This window comes from Neopsephotus bourkii, unplaced genomic scaffold, assembly GCF_033783945.1.
Source record: "Neopsephotus bourkii isolate Nb327-2 ecotype Australia unplaced genomic scaffold, CSIRO-AGI_Nbou_v1 NB_1433, whole genome shotgun sequence".
Classification (NCBI taxonomy): domain Eukaryota; kingdom Metazoa; phylum Chordata; class Aves; order Psittaciformes; family Psittacidae; genus Neopsephotus; species Neopsephotus bourkii.
In genome coordinates, this window is record NW_026901910.1 from 4,846,466 (window position 1) to 4,871,503 (window position 25,038).

The 25,038-nt window shown below is 47.6% G+C and overlaps 1 protein-coding gene and 1 long non-coding RNA gene across 3 annotated transcripts in view; one reads left to right on the plus strand and one right to left on the minus strand.

Annotated features, from left to right (window-relative positions):
* Nucleotides 1-25,038, minus strand: part of ZBTB44 (zinc finger and BTB domain containing 44) — a 398,215-nt gene that overhangs the window by 61,951 nt on the left and 311,226 nt on the right. The window lies entirely within an intron of this gene.
* LOC133220463 (uncharacterized) lies at nt 626-17,855 on the plus strand. Of its 2 annotated transcripts, none has more exons than XR_009727740.1 (3): nt 626-729; nt 9,376-9,506; nt 17,667-17,855. It is a non-coding gene; the product is annotated as an uncharacterized LOC133220463 (long non-coding RNA). The 2 variants fall into 2 exon arrangements; XR_009727739.1 differs by having other exon boundaries at nt 17,680-17,855.

A 25,038-nucleotide genomic window follows, 5' to 3' on the forward strand; every position in this document is an offset into this window, starting at 1 on the left:
TCTGACACGCCTGTTGGGCGCTCCTCCATTCCCACAGCGCTTCCAAGCACCCGTGTCACCCGCACAGCACCCTCGCTGACCCACCGCCCTTCACCGCACCTCGCAAGCTCTAACAGGGCACTGAAAGAGCCTTGTTGAAAGCACCACAAAGGACAATGGAGAAGGAGGCCAAGCACAAAGCCGGGCGGCAGCTGCACGCTAACCGGGGCGCGCAGCGCCGTTTTCCCCACGCCTCAGAGGCATGGCAGGCTGGAATCCCGATGATCCCTTCTTCCCTACATTATTCCTTGGAGAGAAGGGAATTGATCCACCTCCGAGACCTTCCCGGAAGGATGGGGGCTGAAGGCGTGCGGGGAAAAAGGGGAAAACGGGAGGGGGGGGCCGCCGAACGACAAATAAATATAATAATAATAATAACTAAAACCAGCTGGGTCATTTACCGTCGTGAGAACGGCCCCTGAGGTACCGGCCCATCCCTCGCCTCCAACGGCCCAAAACGTTGGCGAGCCTGCGACGTGCACCCCCTCACCTCACCCATCCCCTCTCCGTCGCCCTCGCGATACTGAGGCCGCTATCGCGACACAAACCCACACCACCACCACCCCCCACAAACACACACACATTATTATTCCCACGCTCACCTCGCTCCACTACACCGCGGGGGGGGCCCGAGCCCGGGCGCTCCAACCACCGCCTACCAGCCGCGTCCCGCCGCCATGGCCGCCGCAGGTGAGGGAGGAGACGATGGGGAAAGGCCGCACCGCCGGGTGAGGGGAAACGGCGTCCGGCTCGCTCCCGGTCTCGTCCCGTCCCCTCTCTCCGCACACACACACGCACACGCTGCCCGGCTCAGAGAAAGGGCTGCGGGGCCCATGCGCGCTGCCGCCGCTCGCTGGCTCCACCCCGGCGCCGGGGAGGGGCGGGCTGGTGCGGGTGGGAGGGCGCAGCTCCGGCCGGCAGGGATGGGGAACACGGAGGGTAACGGTGATGGGTGGTGTGGGTTAGGGTTAGGGTTAGTAGAGACTTGTTTAGTCTTCAGGTGTTAAACGTTTCTCAAGTAACAAAACACACACGGGATTTAACATGGTTTTCTCTAAGAAACAACAGTTTTGGAGCCGCTTTTAAGAGCCTCACACCTTGCCATCAGTTACTTTTAGCAAAACTGGTTGTCCTCATTCATCCTTGTGTCTTAAGAGCAACTTACAGGAGTAAGTCAATCTCTGTCATCCTTTCCTACAACTGGATCCCAGGGCCGTGGCTGGGGGACCACTACCATGTCCATGTACCACTGAACTACAGCTCTGAATCGCACATGTGATGCCACACCAGCAAACACGTTTTTCCACCTGCTTTACCACTTTATGCTTACTAGAAAAGATGAAGCAAAACCATATCAGAAGTAACACAGGATCACTATGGAGAGCTAAGGCTGCAGCTGGATTAGTGTCCTTCCATCCAACAGACAACCTCGGGGACAGTTAAGCATTTCATTTTCCCCTGAAATCCATAGGAAGCCTGGCTCCAACCTCCTTTGGTCACAGTTTAATGAATAAATGGCAGAAATGGGCAAAACTCTCCATTCTCTGATTCTTGGAGGGTTATAATGGATATGCTACATCAATAGAGGGGTTGTTTGGGGCTGAGCGAGGGGCTTGGTGGGGCGTGCAATGGCCTCGGTGTGTTGGCGATGAGGCTGTGTGAAGCCTTTGAGGCGTTCTTGTCAGGGAAGAGCACTCAAACGCTTGTCAAAGAGGCCCTGGAGTTTGCTTGGTGCTGTAATTGATTTACTACAGCCATTAATTGGTTTGCTACACTGTGCCTCCACTGTGTCAGTGCCAGCTAGAGAAGGATGCTTTACCTTGGTCGCAGGCCATGTGGATGCATGGACACGCTATTGCATGCCCCGTTCACAATACAAAGCCTTCCCTTTGATACACCATCTCAGCAGCAACTCACTCAAAAGCCTGCAGGCTGACAGATTCACACCATCACAGAATCATAGAATAGTTAGGGTTGGAAAGGACCTTAAGATCATCCACTTCCAACCCCCCTGCCATGGGCAGGGACACCTCACACTAAACCATCTCACCCAAGGCTTCATCCAACCTGGTCTTGAACACTGCCAGGGATGGAGCATTCACAACCTCCCTGGGCAACCCATTCCAGTGCCTCACCACCCTAACAGGAAAGAATTTCCTCCTTATATCCAATCTAAACTTCCCCTGTTTCAGTTTTAACCTGTTACCCCTTGTCCTGTCACTGCAATCCCTAATGAAGAGTCCTTCCCCAGCATCCCTATAGGCCCCCTTCAGATACTGGAAGGCTGCTATGAGGTCTCCACGCAGCCTTCTCTTCTCCAGGCTGAACAGCCCCAACTTTCTCAGCCTGCCTTCATATGGGAGGTGCTCCAGTCCCCTGATCATCCTCGTGGCCTCCTCTGGACTTGTTCCAACAGCTATATCTCCTTTTGATGTTGAGGACACCAGAACTGCACACAATACTCCAGGTGAGGGGGAAGGGTTATGCCACCATTAGCACACTCACACACGACTTGGTTTTACTGTAGGCAATGTGGAAAATCCCTCCTGAGAACCACACCATTTCGTGGCCACAGAGGTTAAAACTCTGATTGCAGGTGTACATTGCATCATCACATCAACCAGTTGGAACAGACCTGAAGATCATTGAGTCCAACCGTTAGACCAGCACTGCCTCTATCACCATTAAACCATGTTCCCATTTATATGTCTTTTAGACCATGTCACATTTATATGTCTTTTAAACCATGTCACATTTATATGTCTTTTAAACCATGTCACATTTATATGTCTTTTAAACCATGTCACATTTATGTGTCTTTTAGCTATTTCAGGGACGGTGACTCCCCCATTGCCCTGAGCAGCCTGTTCTGTCCTAGTTTGTCCTGATCTCCAACCTAAACATCCCTGGCCAACTTGAGACTGTCTCCTCTTGTCCTACCCCTTGTTCCTTGGAAGAAGACACCAGCCATGTCCTGGCTCTATCCTCCTTTATTCCTTTGGTGCCTTTGGCGTGGGCCCAGAGGCACAGCAACTCCTCCACAAGCTGGATTTGATGCTTTTTGGTTGTCACTTCCACCTGTGAGACACTGAAAGTGTAGTATGTGATCTACATGAAGACTTGGTGACACCAGCTATGCTGAGTGGTTAAATAGCACTGTTTGCTAATGCACTGGGTGACTAAAGCAAGCTGGAAGCATGCGGGAGTTTGAGGTGTGAGCCTTAGAATATCTGAAGACTCTTTGGTTGTGGCAATGAACATTTTCAGAGCCTGTTGTGAGTAACTGATGGTAACTGTAAACGTGCAGAGTCTGGAACAATAGCTCTGAGACACGCGAGCTGCTTTGTGTCAGCATATGCTGTGCCAGATGCCAACAAACAGAACCGGAGTTGAGAACATCGATGGGGATGGGGCTCCACGTGGCAGGAGACAGTAAATCATAGGATCATAGAACAGTTAGGGTTGGAAAGGACCTTAAGATCATTCACTTCCACCCCCCCCGCCATGGGCAGGGACACCTCGCTCTAAACCATCTCACCCAAGGCTTCATCCAACCTGGTCTTGAGCACTGCCAGGGATGGAGCATTCACAGCCTCCCTGGGCAACCCATTCCAGTGCCTCACCGCCCTCACAGGAAAGAATTTCCTTCTTCTATCCAATCTAAACTTCCCTTGTTTCAGTTTTAACCCATTACCCCTTGTCCTGTCACTGCAGTCCCTAATGAATAGTCCATCCCCAGCATCCCTATAGGTCCCCTTCAGATACTGGAAGGCTGCTATGAGGTCTCCACGCAGCTTCTCTTCTCCAGGCTGAACAGCCCCAACTTTCTCAGTCTGTCTTCATACAGGAGGTGCTCCAGCCCCTGATCATCCTCCTGGCCTCCTCTGGACTTGTTCCAACAGTTCCATGTCCTTTTGATGTTGAGGACACCAGCACTGCACACAATGCTCCAGGTGAGGTCTCACGAGAGCAGAGTAGAGGGGCAGGATCACCTCCTTCAACCATCATGAACATGTTGCACCATGTCCCCTAAAGTGGGGAAGAGTGTAGCTGTGTGGGCTAATAAACAACAGAGGATGCAGAAAATACATCAATTACAGTGCTGACAGGGCAAAATCATGGGGTTTAATGTGCTGGTGTGTGCTACAACCTACTGCTCTAATCCTGTCAAACCTGTCAAGTTCATCAAGGATGGGCCAGGACCACACTCACTGCTGATAAAACCTTGGGGCACCAGCTTGCTGGCTCCATGTAGTAATGGGTGAGGAGGTGATCCCTATCTACCCATCACTGATTTGAGCGACTTTGAAATTCCTGGATGAAAGATACCCAGAGCATCCCCAAGTATGAGCCTTTCCCTCCTCATTAGATGCCATCAGCTCTTTTGAGATTTTAATTCTTCCTTATTTTGGCTGTGTGTCACTGTGTGATTTGTTTGCTCTTCCCAAGCAGAGGAGTTTTCATTCTGCCTGTCTTAACTGAAAACAAATGGTGGGCTGGAGATGGGAATGCAGCTTGGGAAAAGTGGAGATCAAAGAAAGGTCTTGACTCGGTGCTGCATTTCCCCTTTAACTGCCTCCCACCAAGCTTGTGGCTTGTGATTTGAAGCTGCTGCCTTTCCTTTCTGTCTCAACAGCTTTGCTTAGGAAAGGAAAGAATAAAAGGGAACGTTTTCCCTGTTTCTTGTTCCTCCCTCCTTGCTCTTGTTGATTTTCTGGAAAACCTTAATGGCTCTTCAGGAAACGCTTCAACCCAAAGGCAAAGTACTGAGCCCTCCTATCCAGTTCACCCAAACAGGAAAGGACTGATGCGAATTGCTTCAGCCTTTGCCAGTTAGAGGTTGCTGCTGCATGCCACAGGGCTTGTCTGCCCTTTCCATGTGGGATCTGAAGGTCACTCGGCCCTGATCACCTCAGCAGCCAGTGCTTTCAGGAAAAGAAAACTTTCCCAAAGGATGAGAGGGAGGAATTACGGCCACTATGGCAATAGTGGAAGTGTCAGTTCCTCCAGACCTGAGTTTCTGGTTTCAAACTGGTGTGTATTTATTTGTCATCAAGAGTAGGGTTGTTTGTCTCCCGTGTGAAGACTTTTTGATCCACAGGGCTTGTTCCGTGTGTTCTTTTGTTTCTCTGCTATCATTTTTCCACTAAGGAAAAGTGAAGAAGGGGATTTTGCCTGGCTTAGAACAGTTGGAGGCCCTTTTTGGTCCAGGGATGCTAACGGAAAGATGACTCAGATGCTGAGAGGAGCTGTAGAGAGCAGCTATGTTGATAGCTAGTTCTATCAGCTGTGCTTTGAGAAGATGCTCATGGGACATAACACTGTATCGTTCCTTCATGTTCTGCTTCTGGTAAATATTTTTCTTGGAGTGAAATGATAAATATCTAAGACAATCAGCTGCATTTGGAGATTTCTGGTGAGCTTTAGATGTTTGCTTTGAGAGGATGCTGATGCCGTTGCCAGACAGTACATGACTGTTCACAGAGCAAGCTGGGACCACAACAAAGAAGTGTGAAAGGAAAAAAACAAGATGGGGAAAAGGAAGAGTGAGAGACAATGTATTTCTGTTCCTGAAAGCTGCTTTGCATTCCTATAGAACCTTTCCTCCCAGTATTGCAGGGCACATCACAAGCATTAGTCATGCCTCATGCCAGATTTGGGACACGACTGAGGCAATTCCTGCCACCATTTAGAGATTAAGTTTCCTGGATAGATATAACCCAGGGAGAAAGGTGAAGCCTTTCTGGTGCAATAAGGGTGTTGAATTTGGACTGGTGCTTCAGGGGGTTGCAGCAGAGAAAGATTATCTCATTTATCAGAATCTTTACAAAGCAAGAGTTTGACATCCAGAAAAAAGCATCATAAAATGCAATCAGATTCATTAATTTCAGCTTTAGTATCGTAGAATCGTAGAATGGTTTGGGTTGGAAAGGACTTTAAGATCATCCACTTTCAACCCCCTGCCATAGGCAGGGACACCTCACACTAGACCATGTCACCCAAGGCCCCATCCAACCTGGCCTTGAACACTGCCAGAGATGGGGCATTTACCACTTCTCTGGGCACCCTGTGCCAGCACCTCAGCACCCTCAGAGTAAAGAGCTTCTTCCTTATACCCAACCTGAATTTCCCCTGTTTCAGTTTGACCCCATCACCCCTTATCCTATTGCTATAGTCTCTGATGAACTGTCCCTCTCCAGCATCGTTATAGCCCCCTTCAGACACTGGAAGGCTGCTCAGGTCTTAGCTGCTCTTTGAGGTTTTAGCTTAATCTTCATTTCAGTTACTTACTGCAGTAATTCAGTTAGGATTGAGATGCCAAGCTTGGTATCTTGCCTCTCTTAAAGCTGATGGCAGCATTGCTATTGACAACTGAAGTCAGGCTTTTTTCCCCAAGGTAGATGTTAGTGGTAAGAGTCTTCATCCAAGTACCTTCAATAGCAAACCTGGCATGTTTGAGAGGGCTCTGGGGGAGCAGAGAGAAAGCCTCTGTCTTTACCAGTATTCCTACTCATGTTTTCAGGAAATAAATGTATATTTTCTTGGCAATGGATATACAGGCTCAGTGGGGCTGATGGCTCAGCTGGTCCCTCTGTGACTGTTTCCAAATGCATGTTTTGTGATCAGACAGCTCCTTTTCAGCACGGATAGGAGATTGGTTTTGTCCCTACTGTATTTTATGGCTCAAGTTTTTCACCTATTTTTGGTTTTTAGAATCTTTAGGTATGAGAATCCTCCTGATTCATATAGGACAAACCCAACATTTCTGTATATGTGCACAACACTGTAAATCCACATGAATTCATTTCTAAAGCCCGGAATGGTACCAGTCCAGTGTACACACATAGTCTCCGGGACTATGTGAAGTTCAGCTATGTCTAAATACAAGCAGAGCAGAACAGAACTTTCTATCCCAGCCTGTCTCTTTGACGGTCACATCCGCTCCGATGAGTGCAAATGGAAGTCTGCCAGGTACTGGGCTGATTTCTCCTAGCGTGCAATGTGGTGCTGTGCTTGGGATAGGGCAAAATTGCTCTTTTGACTGCTTGCTCTTTAATCCCTCCTTTATAGTCTCAGAAATGTTCCTGGAGCTATAGTGCCAGGAAGCATCTGTGAAGTCAAGTGACTAGTTGGGTCAATCACATGCCTGTTTCTCCATGAGAGCCAGCTTCTAGCTGCTGGGACCTTGGTGGGAAGGGAGGTGGGACTGTTATTGCAGTTCACACAGTTTCTCTCTATGGGAAGGGGTTGAGATGAATTCATGTAAGCAGGGGGGCTGCAAGACTGAGGGGACTTAGCACATGCTGAGCACTTGTGGGACTTGCTAAGATCATAGCACACCAGTGAGAGAGTAAAGGTACAGGGCTGAGGGTAATAGGGCAATGTCCTGGAACCCAGCACTATTCCTCAGCTGGAGGAGAGTATTGGAAGCACTCAGTGATGGAAAGGAAACATGCAGGGTACACCAGCCCCTGCCTCCTTTTCTCAGTGACCGGTTTGGTGCTGCACCCCATCATACTTAATGCAAATTAGGTTGTGTAATAATTTGCATATTTATGACTGTGTGTGGCCAGAGCTGTCTGTTTCTGTTCATGTCTCTGCATTGCCTGAAGTGAGTGCGCATAGCAGATTGGATCAAGCCTGAGGTTTAGCTGCCACAAGCTGGACAACTGCCTTGTAAGAAGTGCACAGTGTCTTGCATTTTCAGTCTTAGATTCTCCATCTCTGTTAGAGAGTGGCTTAACCCCCAGCACAGGAGGTATAACCTGGAATCCCAGCCTGGTTTGGCTTGGAAGGGACCTTCAAGCTCATCCAGTTCCAACCCCTGCCACAGGTATGGGACACCTTCCACTAGAGCAGGATGCTCCAAGCCCCTGTGTCCAACCTGGCCTTGAGCACTGCCAGGGATGGGGCAGCCACAGCTTCTCTGGGCACCCTGTGCCAGCGCCTCAGCACCCTCCAGCTGTTGTAATGAATCCAGCTGTTTTAATGATGACAGCTGTGACAGTTCCTTCTATCAAGAGCAGATGTGAGATGCTATGGGGTGTAGCAATAAAGGGATGAGTAAAGTTCTCTGCAGGAACTGATGCTGTGGATCAGAGCTGCACTGCAACCAGCAGGAAGGGGAAGGTTGAGGGTGGCTTCAGGCAATGAGGAGGAAAGACAAAGGATGAGAAATAAGCAGGGAATTTAGCTAAAAGGTTCCTTCATTGATTGATTGAACTGACACTGGAGAGAAATTGGCCTTAGGTCAAGTCTGCAATGCTTTTATGGGATTGCTCTCCCTCTGAGCATCCTAGACTGAGAGTTGAGCCAAGCATCATGGCCTGAAGGCAAGTAAACAAGAAAGGGATAAGAACTGTCCCTTACAAGGACAGTTCCCTAACATACACTTGACTTGCCAACTCAAAGCTGTAGGTCTGTTTCACCTGCTGGGCTCTTCTGTCAGGAGGTGGATAGGGAGAGCACCTCCTTCCATCTGGAATCCTGTTTAAAAGTGCTGCATCATCGGTGGCGTGTTGTGATTTTGAGACCTCTTGTGCTCCAGAAGCTCTCAGGCTGTCTTTGGAGCAGGGCCACGTGCCATCAACACCTTGAAAACACAAGTGGATTAAATGTGCCCGTCAGGAAACAGAAAGCACATCCCAACTTATTTAATAAATGAGAGGTTTGCTGCCTAATGTTCTGTTACTGGGGCTGCTGAACGTTCTGTGAAGGTAACAGCATAACAGCTTTGTTCTCAGCTCAGAGGTGAAGGGGGGGCACCAGGTATTGCTGCCCAGAGGGCAGGGTTTGCAGTGGCATTAATAAATAGAAGTACAACAGGGAATAAGGTTATGCGTCAGGATTGCTGTGATGGGAGAAGAACAGCAACAAGGAGCTTTAGAGTAGAATCGATCCCTGTTCCATCAATGGGCTGAAAACATGCATTTATAAACCAAGAATTAAGACAGGAATCCTCCTGGCAGTTATTCCCCATAAGCCTTCATCATGGACCTGGACAGGATGCTGCTGGCTGGGCTGTAGCTGCCCATTTTGCACTGCTTGTCCCCCCCATTTACCTTTGTAGCAGCCTCACAGCAGCCTGAGCAGTTTTGCAGCTGAAACGAAAAGGTGCCTGGGTCTGAGTCATTCTTCATTCTCTCAGCAGCTTCAGGAGCTGAATTTGCACTGAACATTTATTACTGTGTGTCTTCTGGGGATACCTAATTTTTGTTAGCATCAGATTCCATGACTTAGCATCATCAGTAGCTATTAGACGTATATACTCCAGTCAAAAGCTGCTTTTCCTTTTAAGCCTGCTTATTCTAGGATATGTTTTTTCCTCATTTCTAGGGGAGTTCTGTGCAGTTCTTCTGACAAGTGCAAGATGGGCAGTGGGAATGAGACCTGTAATGAATCCACTGGATGCACAGTGCAAGCAGAAGCGCTACTCTGGGATGAAGAAGCTCTGCAGTCTCTGTGAGGTATCTGACAAGACAGCATACACTGTTCATTAGAATGGTGGGGTTTGTGAATGGCCCCCAGTACATTCATTTCATGTGTGGTATGGAGGACAGGAGGGAGAAAACGATATCTTACAGCATTCCTCTGGATTCTTGCTCATCACATCTGCAGGATTCCGCACGATGGAATCAAGAGATGATTCACTGGAATTTTAGTCAAGAAAATCAGAGCAGCTTGAGCCCAGTTTCCCACCCCTTCTTGTAAGTGTGTGTGTGTTGAGGGGGCTGTTGGCATTGAAAGGGAGGGATCCTTTACTATCAGGGTGCTGAGGTGCTGGCACAGGGTGCCCAGAGAAGCTGTGGCTGCCCCATCCCTGGCAGTGCTCAAGGCCAGGTTGGAAACAGGGGCTTGGAGCAAGCTGCTCCAGTGGAAGGTGTCCCTGCTCATGGCCATGGAACTGGATGAGCTTTACGGTCCTTTCCACCACAAACCAGGCTGGGATTCTGTGATTGCAAGCATTGACCTGAACTGTGGGAGGTCCAGATTCAGCTCTTGCATTGCCAGACACAGACTCTGAATCTGGCCATGTATCCTCATTGTACTTTGGCTTGGCATCCAGAAAAATCCCTTCACGGATTTGGGGGTAAAGCTGCACTATCAGGGTGTCTTGCTGGTTTGTCACACAAGTGTTAAAAGGACAGAGAGAGGATGGTTGTCCCTTTAAACAAAGTTCTTTTATGTAATGCTGCTTGCACAGGAAATATGGTTTTCAGCTCTCCAACTACCACAGTACCTGCCATTTATTGCAATTTACTCCTGAAACGCTAACTGCCCCTGTGCTCTTGGACCAGATGCAGCATCCTTTGATTCCTGTTGTCCTTTTGTCTTTGCTTGCTTGGCTCTAAACGTTTTGTACCCAGAACATCTCCCCTGTGCTGCAGCAAATGGGGAATACTGTTAGTGAAGCAGCGAGTTAAGAAGCATTGACACACACAGGAGGAATTAGGACTGTTGGGGAGGGGGGGTGTCAAGCTTTGTCAAGGATTCTGTGCTGCTCTTCCCAAATCTTCCAGTATTTTTAAGCGCAGGTAGTGCCAGGACAAGGGGGAAGGGGTTTACACTGATAGAGGGGAGATTTAGAAGGGAAGTGTGGTACAGAATGATGCAAAGTCTGCAGGAGTACTGGCTCTCCTATGAATCTGGAGCCAAAATGCCTGCTACTGGTTTCCAAGTGGAGTATGCCAGAAATGATGCAAAAGCTGCTTTGCTCTTGCCTCTTGTGATCTGCAGGGATGAGTGGAGTTGGTAGAAGGTGGAAAATAATGAAGGTGTGAGCAGAAATAGTAACTGTCACGATGTCTTCAGTGTTAATCTGTCATAGCTGGCTTTGTGCAGACTCAGACCCTCTCCCATCTCACTGCTCCATGCTGTGCCAGAGGTACAGCCTCACAAACTGAGGTTGCATCTAAACTTCCTTGTGCTGCTGTTTTCAGATCCTCTGTGCCGTGGCACTCTGGTCCCCATCAGCATTGCTTCTGTTTGCTTTGTGTACAATCAGCTGCTTTTTCCTTGGTTTTATTCATAGAATCCCAGACTGGTTTGGGTTGGAAGGGACCTTAAAGCTCATCCAGTTCCAACCCCTGCCACAGGCAGGGACACCTCATACCAGTTTGCCCCAAGCCCCATCCAACCTGGCCTTGAACACTGCCAGGGATGGGGCAGCCACAGCTTCTCTGGGCACCCTGTGCCAGCGCCTCAGCACCCTCACAGGGAAGAGCTTCTGCCTAAGATGTAACCGAACTTCCCCTGTTTCAGTTTGAGCCCATCACCCCTTGTCCTATTGCTTCAGTCCCTGATGAAGAGTCCCTCTCCAGCATCCTTTTAGGCCCCTATTTATTGCTCGTGTAGCACTATTATCTCCAACTCAGATAAAAAACTTAAAGTCATAACAATGGAGGTAGCTACAGTAGAAAATAAGGTGTAAACAGGCTCCTCCCTTCTGGATTGTACCAGAGTTGAAGTGTCCTGGCTCTCAGTTTAAACGTTCACAAAGCTCCCATGTTACGTGCTCAAGATTCCATCCCAGTATGATTTCTTTTAGGTCGTATCTAGCCCTAAGAGCCTGACAATATTCAGTGTTTCTGGTGTTTTAATATTGCTGAGGGAGGAGGAAAATTGTTAACCCCATAGTGGAGCAGGCACTGTAATCCCTAATTCTAAATTCTCCATGAAAACCCTCATGCCTGCGCTATCAGACAGAATTCAGGATGCTCAGTGTATCATTTGCCTCAATTGATGCCCCTGCCACTACTCAAAGCTATTTTCCTTCTGTCCCTGAATCAAAGTTGGTTTATTATTCTATTTTTTATTTATTGTAATTGCCAAATTCCCTTTTTGCTGATTAAATAAAGGAATTCTTTTCGTTTTGTAGGTCTCTTGTGGTTCAAACACTTCATCAAATCCCATGTAGCCTAACAGTGTCTTGGGACTGCTAAAGGTTAATGCTTGGACTGGTTAAAGGGGAAGAATCCCTGCATGTGGTTTCCAGCATTCACTAGGTGGTGAGAATCAAAACATCTCGTTTGCCTGAGGATCTTAATTTTCTGGGAAGACATTGGATGGCAAAGGCAGTGGGGTGGGAGGGAGAATGAAGATACTTCACAGGGAATGGAGACAGAAGAGAACAGCAGGGTAGGGAGAGTGTGCAAGTAGGTCAGATGCATTGCAGACCCAAAAAAATCATTATTACAATTAGAAGAGATGAAGGAAGAACAAGCAGCAGCAAAGGAATCCAATTTCTCAAGCCACTTAAACAAGAGCAAGTTTTCCATACCATGCACCAATCTGGAGCAAAATGGGAGGAGAATGTCCCATGCGATGTATTTAATGTCTTGTCTTCTGTATATTAATCCATGAATTCCTGAATAAAGCTCTTTTCCTCATCGCCATGAGGAACAAATGCTGCAGAACCTGTTGCCCACCCGTCCTTGCTGGAGTTCGGTTAAATTCTGACCTTTTAAGGCTATAATTATGTGGTCAGGTCTCCAGGTGAAGAATGCACCCGGTGTGACAGCAGTGCTTGCTGGCAGCAGGCAGTCAAGGACTTCTTCAGCGCATGAGGTACCTGTTCCATCCTCGCAGAGATAACTTCTTCCTTATCTCCATCCTGAACTTCACCTGTTTCAGTTTGAACCCATCACCCCTTGTCCTATTTGCTACAGTCCCTGATGAAGAGTCCCTCTCCAGCATCCTTGTAGCCCCCTTCAGACACTGGAAGCTGCTATGAGGTCTCCCCACAGCTTCTCTTCTCCAGGCTCAACAGCCCCAGTGTTCTCAGCCTGGCTCCATACAAGAAGTGCTCCAACCCTTGAGCATCCTTGTGGTCTCCTCTGGACTTGCTCCAACAGCTCCATGTCCTTCTGATGGTGGGGACACATCTGAGGATGTTGAGAAGCTTTGCAATGACAAGGAGATTCTGTGGGTTTCTTAGCTTTGGGGCAACCCGAAGTGTGGGAGATGTGCCCACTGTGCTGTGCCTTACTCTCCTCATCCCTTTTCTCTTCTAGCTTGACTTGTTGCTTTGTCCCACATGCCACAACAGCAATGAAATGGAGTTTGATTTGAATGGGGATTCTTTGCTTTGCTTGTATCAAGGCAAAACCCAATACTGACAGCTTTAGCTCTGTAAAACAGAACAACATTCTCCTCCTCCGGCGTGATCATTTCTTTTTGATGTACCAAACAATAGACCTGAATAGTAAACATAGGAAATGCCTCTTCATTTGCAAGAGGCACACATCCTTTGTACAACAGACACACTGTGCTCTGTGAATTCTGGTATGAGCTGGGAATTCGGGGCCTGTTTCAGTAGGCAGCTTTAGTTCATCTTTGACTTCACAGTGTGCTCTATGCTCCTTCTATGTTTTTAACATTGACTTGGGTGCCCTCGACAGCAGCCACAACCTCTGAGCTGTTTGACAGAGCTCTGCCCTGTCAAATGTTTCTTAGCAGGAGCAGGCTGTTGGATAAGTTTAAACAAGATGTGGATGGCTCTTAACAAGGGCTTTAATACTGGCTGAACATCGTTCATAGCTGAACGCTGCTGTGGGCTGGTCTGCAGCCTAACCCAGCCCTGCAGAACTGCTGACTGTGAGCCCAAGTGTGGAGAAGGTTTGGCTTTTCATTAACAGCATGTTTGGTGCCACTCATTGGTTTCCTATTCATAGAATCATAGAATCCTAGAATAGTTAGGGTTGGAAAGGACCTTAAGATCATCGAGTTCCAACCCCCCTGCCATGGGCAGGGACACCTCACTCTAAACCATATTACCCAAGGCCTCGTCCAACCTGGCCTTGAACACTGCCAGGGATGGAGCATTCACAACTTCCCTGGGCAACCCATTCCAGTGCATCACCACCCTAACAGGAAAGAATTTCCTCCTTATATCCAATCTAAACTTGCCCTGTTTCAGTTTTAACCCATTACTCCTTGTCCTGTCACTACAGTCCCTAATGAAGAGTCCCTCCCCAGCATCCCTATAGGCCCCCTTCAGATGCTGGAAGGCTGCTTTGAGGTCTCCACGCAGAAGGATCTGGTGGATGAAGCATGCTAAAACTTCACAGCAGTGATAACCCATACAGCTGAAGTTACAACTGGTGCTTTCTCAACCACCCAACCCGAGAGGTCACCCCTCTTTTCTGCTGCCTTTGTGGCAATACAAACCCAGACTTGGGTTAACGCTTTCATTGCTGATTCTCTGTCACATTGTCACTCTAACAGTGTTGCCCTTCAGGTCCAAGCACTGCTACAACATGCTCTGCTCTTCCTACAGCACAGGGCAGAGCTTTGATAGAATAACCTGTCTCTCCTTTGTTTAGGCAATAGAGTGAGTGTGTGGGGAAAATCTCACCCCCAGTGTGTTTTGGACCTTCTCTAAAGATTGGCTTAAATGTTGAAGCAAGATGCTTACCTTTCTATTATGATTAAACTTCAGATCTTAATGGTTTTATGCATGTTAAATAGAATTATAGAATGGTTTGGGTTGGAAAGGGCCTTAAGATCATCCAGTTCCAACCCCCTCCCATGAGCAGGGACAACTTCCACTAGAGCAGCTTGCTCCATGCTCTGGTCACCCTGTTCCAGCTCCTTACTACCCTCACAGGGAAGAGCTCCTGCCTTAGATCTAACCTGAACATCCCCTGTTTCAATTTAAACCCATCACCCCTTGTCCTATCACTACAGTCCCTGATGAACACTTCCTTTGATTCTTGCTATCCCAGCTGTGACGGGGCTAAGTTGGTCTGTAGTTTCTGGGTTCAATAAAACTATGCTAAATTATACCTGCTAAGATTTCGGCCTCTTACTGCTGTGTGGGTTTTGCTTGACTATAGAAAGTAACTCAGCATCAATACTCTTCTATTGCTGGGAAAATCTTGGGTATGACATCTCAAAGGGTAGCATTTCAAGCACTGCTGTGGCGTGTCCCTCCTCTGTTGGGTACTGACCCAGCCTGATGGTATGTGGGCTTGGAAAGAGAAGAGCAAGCAGCAAGGTGGGAAGTGCAGGCACTTCTTACACACTAGAACATTAGACAAGCACTTTGATGCACACGTAAAGGAAAGGAAAATACTGTCTGGCTACCAGGCTCTATTCCTGTGTTTCTGACCTCTGTGATGACCTGCAAGTCCTTTTATCCCAGTGCATGCTGAAGACTTCCCATTTACATGGTGCTGAAGAGCACTGCGTTGCTTTGAGAGCTGCTGGAGAACATGGCAAGTCTTGCCGTGATGATTCTTGTTGTTCCATCTTTAAGCTGTCAGATTATAGAAAGCTAGGCAGATGCCTTAAAGCATTGTGTGCGGAGCAAAGCTCTCTTAAAGGAACAAATCCCCTTTTCCATCCTCTGGGAACAGAATGTCACAATTGTATGGGAAGATAGGACAGCTGTTACTGGAAAGAAGGTATCAAAGGGTAGGAAAGAAGCTCATGCAACACTAGGAAGAGATGGGAGGCAGCTCTTCATCCAAACTGAGAACGAAACATCAAGTATCCTCAAACCTGCTTGGTGAGGGTGTCTCATAAACACTGACATGAAGGGCCCCTTTGTGCCTGTGAGAGAGTGCCTGTTGTTCACCTAATGCCCTGGGCTCTGGAATGCAAATGCAATGTAGTACCTGAGCTCTTCGCACTTTACATGCTCCTTGGAGCTGTTTCTTTGTGAACCTGAAAGCCTGGAAGGTATTTTAAAGACATCCCAAGTCATCATTAGGCCTTCTCAGTGGCCTAACTGCTTCATAAACTTTGTGCTTGGAAGTTGAAACCCTTGACTTGCCTCTTACTATGGGAATTGCACCGATCAAGGCTTCCATGGGATGCTTTTAACCTAACGTGAATGTGATGGACAAAACCATCCTGGCGATTAATATATCTATTCTAGATAAGCAGAAATCCTGTAACACCAGTGATGAATTCCCTACATGCATTCTCCCTTCCTGAATCCCTCACCAGAGCCTCATCCTGAGCTTTTTAGGATCTTTCTAAGGCTGCTGCTCTTTGTTGCATTGCGCTACAGGCTGCTGCGGCAGATCTGCTGCAGGTTGGTGAAGTTACTGGAACCAGAGCCACTGATGATGCAATTAATCCTTATAGAGATGCTGTAATTACAGCAGTGGGATGTTACAGGGTTAATGAATTGCTTCTTCCTAAGTGCTTTGAGAGTCTTGAGTGAAAGATGCTACATACGTGCAAGGGATTCTAAGTTATTAGCAGTGATGCTCCCAGCTATTTGCAGGGTAAAACCAATTGAGTGTCATTGGAAATACTACATTTCACATGGGATCCATGGCATATTTCAGGTTGCAAGCCAAGATCCAAGGGTATGTTAGGCAGGGATGCGCAGCACCAAATGTGGCTTGTGGGAGTGCCCCATCAGTCCCTGTTGGAACAGAAAAGAGCTGGAAATGCAGCAGGGTGTAGAAAGTGGAGGAGGTTCCTCAGCTTTCAGTGAAGACAGGAGCAAATGGAAGAGCTCCAGTTCCTTAAGCCCTGGCTACACATGCCATCAGCATGTGTGCAGCCATTGTGGTGCTGTTACCTTCAGAGCCACCTTCTTTTTTAGGCTAAGCATTCTCCCCACCAGCAGCACTGTAGGCTTCATGGCCATGTATCTGTTAGAATGAGGCTGCCTAAGCTCTGCTGTTTATCCTGGCGCTGGGGAAGCAGTGCTATGTCTAGAGAGATTTCATCAGTGCTCAAACTTTAATAACTCAATGTGTCAAAATATGAGCTGTTCAATTACTGGAATTTCCTTACTCATGGCAGGGAGAGCCCTGTTCCCTTTGCTGCTCCTTGCTATGGTTCTTTATTCCTCAGTACAAGAAAGAATATATTTACTGAGGAACAGAGATACCTCTATCCTCTTGGTGCTTCCCATGCATAAGCACAAAGTGCTTTATAAAGGCTTTTTTGCTGTACCTGGATGTATTTATCTCAGAGCTGAGCCCACTTACTGTGGGAGTTTGTGTGAAGGTTCTGCAATGCCTGAAGGTGGAAGGAGAGAAACGGCAAGAAAGCTTTCTGAGACCTGTGCCAAGCAAAGATGACTAACAGAGAATCATAGATTCATAGAATCCCAGGCTGGTTTGGGTTGGAAAGGACCTTAAGATCATCCAGTTCCAACCCCCTGCCATGGGCAGGGACACCTTCCACTAGGGCAGTGTATGATGCTCTGCAAGGTGGTGAATGCCCACAGCAAGAGGCTGCTGGATCTAGGAGGGAACCATAGCAGCTGCTAAAGAGTAGACTGGAACCAATGCAGCGTGTTTTAAACTGCTCTTTGATGTCCCAGCATCAAACAACACAGAAGCATACAATGGTTTGGGTTGGAAGGGACCTGAAAGATCATCTAGTTCCAATCCCCACCCTCTAGAAAAGCTGAAGGATCCCAGCCTTACAATGACATGTCTGGGAGCTTCTGCACACCTAAAATGTGCTTGATTTCTGCACGTATAGTCTTCCATCAAGCTCGTTGTCACAGTGACAGTGTTTGCCTTGCTGGAGAGGTGTGGGACTGCATGTTTCTGTTCAGGCACTCTATGTAGTACACCACGGAGTCACTCTGCAGATGCAGATTGACTGTGAGCTGCATGCTTGATAGCTCCCCAATTTCTTGGGTTTTGGAGTTTTGCTCTGCAGGTGCTGGAGCGATGAGGTTTCCATATCCAAAGGATCCATCCAGGAGTCCTGGACACAGAGTTACCTGAGCAAAGCTGCTGCTGGCCATCCCAAACCCCAGGGAAAGAAAGTGTATGTGTTCTTCAGATCTCCTTGGATAAAATTTCCTGGAAGGAACAAGAGAATAAAAGGAAATCCCATGTATAATATTAGCAAGCTGCTCTGGGGTTTTGGCTTGGTTTGGCTTTGCATCACTGTGTCCAGTTTAGACTGAAGCGTAACATCCGAATGACACCATTATGAGAAGTGTGAAAGAGCATCTGAAAAGTTCCTCCCAATGAACTGCCCTTATCCATTGGGAAGTTTCCATCACTTGTCACAGTCCTAAACCTTTCCCTGTTTGCCATGAGAAAAGATGTAGGTCTGATTTCCAGTTGGATGCTTCCTGGGAGCTTAATCTTGTATGAAGTGGCCTTATTTCAAGAGGATGAAGATGTAAGCAGACCTGGCTTTATGAAGGAAGGAACTAGCTGTGTATGGGTCACAAGGAGAGTTCAGCAAGTCTGAGCAGATAAACTTCCTTGGGGAAAGCCTGTTCCCATTTTCCTGCCCTCATACAGCAGCTGGTACTGCAGGGCTGCCACTGGGAATGCTGGATGCTTCTGCAAAGCAGATGATGGCAATAAAAATACCCTGCACCTCATTAAACAAGTCAAGGACAGCCCCAACCACTATGTAGGTAAAACCTTTTAGACTCTGATGAGGCAGGGAGGGATTTCTGGCTTAAGAAGCAGGACTGGGGTGGAAGTTCAGGCAAATGCCATTGAGAAGCCTGTATACCCTGAGCTGTTGTAGAGCATGAAATACTCCAAATGCTGTGGCAGATATAAGTGCATTTGTCTCAGTTACTGCTGCAGCCCAGCAAACGTTTTCTGTGCTGCTTTGACTCAGAAGAATGATTCTCCTTTCTGTGGTGTGGCTTTTTTGGCCTCTGCTCAGCCATCAGCCAAAGCATGCTGCTACAGAGGCAAAGGGACACTGGCCTGGTGCCCATCTTCATGGCTGAATGACTTGTTTTATTAAAGCTATTGCTCTGGGGGCTCTGGAAGATGAGCCAGTCACTAAAACTGGCCTCCTGCTCTTCGAGGTGCCTGTCTGCTGAGTGGGAATGGTACAGGGATCACAGATACAAAGCCTTGTGTTCCAGGGTTCAACCCACACCATTGATTTTCCCACTGTGGTGGTGTTCAGAGGCACAGCAGTCCCACTGGGTGGATGCTCTGTGGGTCATGGGAGACACCAAAAGAGCATCCAGAAAGGCAAGACAGAAAAGCAAATTGGGTTTCTACAGATGAATTATCACACAGGGACTTACTAAAGACATGATACAATATCTGCAGTGTCTGCTTTACTATTTTATCCCTGAAACTGTGTATTCCTCCTCTTAGTATTCAGCTTCTGCTCATGGGGTTGGAGTGATGGTAAAGCCATCTGCAACATCAGTCCCTGATGAATCCTCATCAGGGCCTGTAGTGACAGGACAAGGGGTGATGGGTTCAAACTGAAAAAGGGGAAGTTCAGGTTAGATGTAAGGAAGAAGCTCTTCCCTGTGAGCTTTGAAGTCCCTTCCAACCCAAACCATTCTGTGATTCTTAGCAGTCTCAGTATAAAGAAACCCTTGAACAAGGTGTTAATGGCAATCTGTTGTCCTCCTCCTGCTCCAGTCTATTTTCCCTGCTTAGTCAGCAGGTTCTAAACCAGATTCATAGCAAGGACATAAGCAAACAACCCTAAAAATGCTGACTTCTCCAAGCACTGCACCCTGCCATTCAACCACCCAGGGACAGAAGTACTACCAGCATCTCCCTGCCAGCAGGCTTCCATCCCCTTCTAAAGGCAGATGTGTGGAGAAGGGAAAACAAGGTACAAAAAGGGATGCTAAAAAGAAAAAGCTGAGAAGAAAGAATACCTTATTCAACCTAAAGAAGGCACAGAACAACAGGAAAAAAAGGAAAACGAGACCTTTATCCCCTTTCCTGAATATATATATACATATATGTGTGTGTGTGTGGTTTAAAGCTTGGATAAATCAACCTGATATATTAACCTCTCAGGGTGGTGGAGGGACAATGCAACCTACATCTTGTGTCTCCCTCTGCTAGACAGCTCATAGCTAACATCTCCTATGTTTCTGTATTCCTTATGTGTGAGCCCTTTAGAGTCCCACTGCGAGTATGTCCTGAGTAATGGCTTCTGGTACTGGTTTTCCTAGGAATGCCCTTGGCTTTACAAAGGAAAAAGACTCGGTGTTGATTTAATGAGCAAAGTTTTAGCCACTTTCTATATAACACAGCTCCCCCATTGGTATTTAACTGAGGACTCAGTGCCTGCACAGGTAATAGAATAGTATTTAAAGGAAAGGAGCTTCTCAGAGCCTAAAAAGCCCACTAAAACCCCAACCAACAACAGCAAACCCCTCCTGCTTTGAAATTCATTTCTTACAGCTTCCCCTTTGCTTGACCATGACCTTGTGAAGGACTCTGGAGCCCCAAAAGAGGAGAGGATGTGAGGATGTGATACACGGCTCAGGGTGCTATAACCCACTCCATGCTCTGGGCCTCTGAAAACAGAATGGGAGAGGGAGGAAAAGAATGGTGGGGGAGAATGAGAAGGGAAGAGGGCAAGAAAAACATGGGAGCACATGAGGTTCAAACCCATTCTTTGGCTGCTGCTGCCTCCTGTGCCTGCGCTGGGGCCGTGAAGCCCTCTCTTAACATACATTTCCTTTTCCTCTTTCCCTGGGAATGGCAGAGTCGTGTGTAAGTGACCCTGCTCTCCCTCTCCATTTCCTTTCCCAGCAGCATCTCTCTGGGATACGCAGCCATCTGGCTGTTTATTGCAGCCTGAGCCGAAGCCTTAGATGGCTCCTGTGGAATCTGGTCCTGGTTTAATGCTTTCTCTGGCATTCCTTTACGTTTTCTCTACGGCTCATTTGTGCCCCTGGAGCACTCTGCCCTTTTGTATCCCATGTCCATTCGTGTTCCCTCCTTCCCCCAGAACTTTCCAACATTATGATTGGGTTTCTATTCTTTTTTAGTGCATTTTCCCCTCATGTTTCCCTGCTTCCTGTTAGCACAGGGAGCAGCATCCCACTCCTAATAGGCATCAGCTCTAATCCCATCCATCCTGGGTCAAGACACTGACCTCCGAGGCATTGCTGGAGGCGGAAAGGGAAGATGCAAACGATTCCAGAGGAAGTTCAGCCCTGGGATAAAGAGCAAGAATCCTTAGCTTCTCCCCCTTTGTGCTAGGAGTAAAATGCACTGTGCAGTCTGCTTAACTCCTTCACTTCCAGGAGCAAGCAAAGATGCTGGGAAAGAGAGAGGGAAACAAAAGGGATCACCTTGCATGAAAAGACCATCTATTCTACATTGCTAAGAGAGCACAATGTAATAGTAAAGGGGCAGTGTGTCCTGGGCATGGTCCTGCCCCTTTCCTCTTCTAGGATATCTCATCATGTTACCTTAGAGCTGCTGCAAAGAGAGTTATTGATGGACTTCTCATGAAAGAATGGATTGAAGCTGTAGAATGAGAGCTGCATTTGTGGCTGGTGGTGAGATAATCTATGGAGATTACAAGGCTATTGTTCTAGGCTCTCTATTTGAGACATTTTCCTTTGTATTTCATTCCTCTTGACATAACAGCAAACTTTCCAGAGTTGTTTTCTTGTCCTGGATGCCATCAGGGCAGGGCCAAAGATAAAGCTGATGCTTCCTGAACCGTTGCAAGTGTTATGGGTGACAAGCAGCGTGGAGGGATGATGTGCAGAGGAGCCTGAATGGCCACTGACAGCTTCACAGTGGCAAAGGATATGGAGCCACAACACAAAACAACTGTGTCTCATTGGAGCTCATGACAACTTCCAGATGCTGCTGGAAGCGATTCCAGATGTGTTCTTCAGAACCTCTGGTTGCTGAGAGCATCCGTGCACTGCGAGGGCTGCATGTGGCATCACTGTCTTTCTCCTTCAGACCTGAGTGATGGCGATGAGATCAGCAGCATTCAGAAGGACACCCAAAAACCAAAGCCTTGGACACGTTGCTCCAGTAACTGTGTCCTTTCAAGGGCTCACAGATGTGCGCAGCTGTGCACTTGACCAGGACACAAAGGCTTCTCTCTGTATATCGCCTGGAAAACCATTTCCTTCTTTATACACAACCACTCTGAGGGTATCTCCATAGTGGAATTAGGGAGCGGGAGGCACGCAGACCCAAAGGAACCTTAGTGATGCCTCCTGAGACTGTACAGAGCAAGGAATTGCGCCTGCTTATCCTCATAGCTGGCCTGATACCTCCCCCTGCTGTTCCACTCAGCACTCACCTCCAGCTCTTGGTCCCTCCTGTAGGAATGTTGTATAACCCATTCCCTGTTTCCCCATGGTTGGGATAACGCCAGCTCTCCCTCTGCTTCCTAGGGCTGGGGTTTAAGACATTGATTTGCTACGTTTTGCATGGGGTTATTTTATTATAGTACTGAATCCTAGGATGGTTTAAGTTGGAAGGGACCTTAAAGCTCATCCAGTTCCAACCCCCTGTCACCTTCCACTAAAGCAGGTTGCTCCAAGCCCCATCCAGCCTGGCCTTGAACACTGCCAGGGATGACAATTTACACCCTCAGCACCATTAAAGGCCTTCTTTTGTCCTTCGCAGCATGAACACTTCTAGGCTGAGACTGGTTTCTTTTTCAGTGGTTTTAAAGTAAAGGATGTAAGGATACAATTATGGGATAAAAGAGGGAGGAAGAAGATTAACTCAAGCTCATCCATGACCCTTCGCTGTTCTATGCAAACCATGTGGTGTGAAGCAGGCAGGCAGTTTTACAAGGTGTGTGCAGGCTAACACCATTCCATTGATGCTGCTGGGGTAGCAAAAGTGTTACCCTGTCTGTGGAGACAGAATAACATTAGATTGGAAAACACTGGTTAAAGGGGGGGTTTATTCAGCATCCAGCTCAAGGGGTGCTCATGCTATTAAAAGTGACTGTTGCTTTCCAAAGGAAAAACAGCTACAATGGTAAGAGCAGAGTGAGGCAGGCAAATGAGAGGCAGAAGAGGGCGCATGAAGCAACGATTTTGCCCATTATGGTACAGAAGTTCAGGCTGAATGCTTCAGCAAAGCTTCGGGACGTTTTGCTCCTTCATTTCATCAGGTTTCCTTGCTTTGAGCTGCTGCTCTTGGCTGCTGGGCAGCAGGAAAGGGGATGCTCGTGTGCTGGGTTGAGGCTCTGCTCTGGAGGACTGCCATCTGATGGGCTTCTCTTGGAAAGGCATTGCTGCAGGACTGGGGGGAACTGATGATTTGCAACCCTGCTTTTACCTGTGCACCATCAGCAGAGAAGAGCCTTTGCTAAAGGCCAGCCAGGAGTCAAAGCTCTACACCTTTAGTGTGTAGCTTTCTAGTGATGAGCACACTGATTTGACAGGGGATAAATCCTGCTCTGTGGGAGAGCTTACAAAACTGTGACACTTTGTTAAAGCCACTTTCAAAAAGTCATTAGAAGCTTTAACACTGGAACTCAGGTCTTTCTAAATCAGCACTGAGATGCTACAGCTGAACGCATCCAACGTAGATGTAAAGCTGTTCCTCTGCAGAGGCACATCTCAGCCCATGGGTCAGTTCTCTGTTTCAGGGTGCCACCAAATGAAGGCTTTGTGGGTGCTTTTCTGAAGCTGCTGTTTCCCCCCAAAATGAGTAACCAAAGCAGTTCAAGGGCATGCACATTGAGGTGCCTGGATAACTTTATGGTACGTGCTTTAACGCTATGAATGTGCTGCTATTGCCCAGAGAAGCTGTGGCTGCCCCATCCCTGGCAGTGCTCAAGGCCAGGTTGGACACAGGGGTTTGGAGCAAGCTGCTCCAGTGGAAGGGGTCCCTGCCAGTGGCAGGGGTTGGACATTCATGGGCTTTAAGGTCCCTTCCAACCCAAACCAATCTGGGATTCTATGATTCTGTTGTTTGGTAGGGAGCATGACTTGAATAATGGGAAGAGAAGGCTGGGGTTCAGATTACGCAGGTTATACTTCTGCCTATGGGAGAAAGTGGATGGCTGTTATTAAGATGAGATAATACACCCATTTGTCTATATACATTCATTTAAAACCAGTTATAGCAGTGGAACATGAGCCATTTCAGTTACAATACAGTTGCCTCTAATGGTGTAGTCTTTAGCTGCAAATGTACCACTACAAACTGACCCAGTTCACACAAGCTGGCAATCAGACCCTGCCCACCCACAGTTTCACAGTGGGCTTAGGAAAAACCACAGTTTGATGGAAATGAGACAGAGCTGAGGAACTCTGTGGAGTGAGGGCTGTCTTTCTGGGACACATGGATGTGATGCATGAGCCTGTTCCTGCCTGTGATGAAGAGTTACCTGGGAATAAGGATATGCAAAACGGAGCATAAGGCTCGTAGTGACTTAGGAATGGAAGAGAGACTGGTTTCTATAACAAAGCTAAAAGACTCATCCCAGGCATATTCCTTCATCTTCTGTTTCCTTGGTTTATATGGTAAGCAACAAAGTCTATATCTAACATCATTACCATGAGAGTTTTAACTTCTTTAAGCAGAAGGATGCAGACATTGGCTATGATTTTATGTGGTCCAGCTGCTGAACCTGTCCTTGGCTTGCCAGGAGACAGGGGAACATACTCAGTCTAGGTGGAGACCCTGCAGAGAAGGACTATGACACAGGACATCTGGTTGCATTTGGAGTGCTGCCCTAGAAATCACTCTTATTTCCCTAGACAAATCTCATCCTTCATCATTATGCCTCCTATTCCCCACACGGAAGGAAAATGCCGTGTGGATGCTGTGAGAGTGATTCCACTACTACTCGTAAGGCACTCACATTCTCTGCTAACACACTCAAAGCCAACCAATGAAGCAAGCGATGAATTACACAGGCCAATGTAAACCACTTCTTGGACATAGTTCAGCACAGTTTTAATGACTCACGGTCTCGTGCGGTGTAAACTAACACCATCATTTCTGACAGAACAATGGTTCTGTATTGCATCATGCACAAGAAAGCTTCGTCTTTTAGGTGCTTTTCAGCCTTCTGCTCCATAAGGATTGAAGGGGAGGTTATTCCAGCTCCTGGAGATTAGTAACCAGATCCCGTGGCAGCACTTTGCTATTTTGATGATGGGTCCTTTAAAAGCATCTTAGATTAGAGGGGCAGACAGGAATGCATGATAATAAAGGGAGCAGACGGGGCCGTGTGCCGAGTTACTCGTTAGCACTGGATCCATGTGGAACTGTGTGAACACACCGGCACCCAGAAGGGAAAAACATCAAGTGGCCTTCTGAAAAAAAAGGC